General features: G+C 32.1%; 1 pseudogene; it reads left to right on the plus strand.

Moving 5' to 3' along the window:
* The first annotated feature begins 977 nt into the window (after positions 1 to 977).
* On the plus strand, positions 978 to 1,125 carry LOC111721572 (annotated as a pseudogene).
* The last annotated feature ends 368 nt before the right edge of the window (positions 1,126 to 1,493 follow it).

A 1,493-nucleotide genomic window follows, 5' to 3' on the forward strand; every position in this document is an offset into this window, starting at 1 on the left:
CAAGGGTATTGAGAGAGCTACTTGTCAACCTATTAGCAACACTAAAGAAGTTTGTTACATACTCAGGATATGATAAAAGACTTCCCAAGACATCAAAATAGATGAATAATACTCACTTCTGTTTTATGTAGGCACAAATTATACTGACAAAAGGAACCCAGAAAGAATTGCCAAATATTCTTGGCAAAGATACTAAAGACCATAGGGGTGCAGTTTATGTTTTCTTCACTGCTTCTCACTGAAATCAGGGGATTCAGATGACAAAAAAATTGACTTAAGAAATTAACAGATGACTAAGAAAGTGACATCTGAAAATGAGATTTAGATTTTTATACCATGGATTGAAATATACATATAGCAAACTACTGGAAAGAATTAAATATATCTGACAATGGTTTGTGGTTGATGGTGAGGAGGAGGAAGAGGAAGAGAAAGAAGATAATGATGAAGATTACTGATTTACATAGCACTTCCAAGTTTGCAAAGTATTTTATAAATATCATCTCATTTTCTCCTCATAAAAACCCTAGAAGGCAGGTGCTATTATCTCTGCTTTATAGATGAGGTTATAGAGCCAGACAGAAGTTAAGTGTCTTTCCTAGGATCACACAAATAATAACTGTCTCAAAATGAATTTGAACTTAGGCTTTTTTGATTCCAAGTCCAGTATTTTAGTCATTGCCCATCTAATTGCCATGTGTCTTATAAATTTAAATGAGAACTTTAAACTAAAAGGAATGGTGGAAAGAGAAAACTTTTATGTATATATACCAAACAAGACAGTAATTTTAATGCACAGAGAAGAATAGCACCTAATACATATAAATATGAGTGACCAAAGTTTAAGCAAGAAACAAGAATTAGAGGTCCAAATAAAAGGAGGCAAATTTGACTCCATAGGTATGATTTATTGGAATAAAGCCTGGAACTGGAATTTGGATCTGAGCCTGTACACTTCATGAAAATAAACAAAGTACATATTTACCTGGCAAGGATGATTCCTTGATTAAGGTGGTTTCCTCAGGGTAACGCTTATCCATTGAAAGCTGGATGAGTTGAAGCCTATGATTTCCCCAAATGTGGGGAGTGGATTGCATAATTTGTAATCTCCTTTTTACAAAAGAAAGAAAGTAAATAAACAAATAATAACAAAAAAAATTCAAGGTAAAAAAGAGGTAGGAGGTTAGAGTCATATTTTATATTGAATGCATATGTGTGGTTAAAAAAAAAGGTCATTTAAAGGAAGAAGCATGGTAAAGAATGTTTAGATGAAAATTAATGTAAGGAAAAACAGAAGCAATTTTGTTATTGGAGTATGCTACAGATCACCTAGAGAGAAGGAGGAAATAAATTTGAATTCAGTAAATAGATCACAAAAATGACAAAGAAATGATATAATACAATAGCACTTGGATTATCTCAATGTCTATTGGAGTTCTTTGCCAAAAATGTAGCCCAATTATTTATTAATATGACAATAATTATTTCATCTT

The sequence above is a fragment of the Sarcophilus harrisii genome, chromosome 5, assembly GCF_902635505.1.
Source record: "Sarcophilus harrisii chromosome 5, mSarHar1.11, whole genome shotgun sequence".
Classification (NCBI taxonomy): Eukaryota; Metazoa; Chordata; class Mammalia; order Dasyuromorphia; family Dasyuridae; genus Sarcophilus; species Sarcophilus harrisii.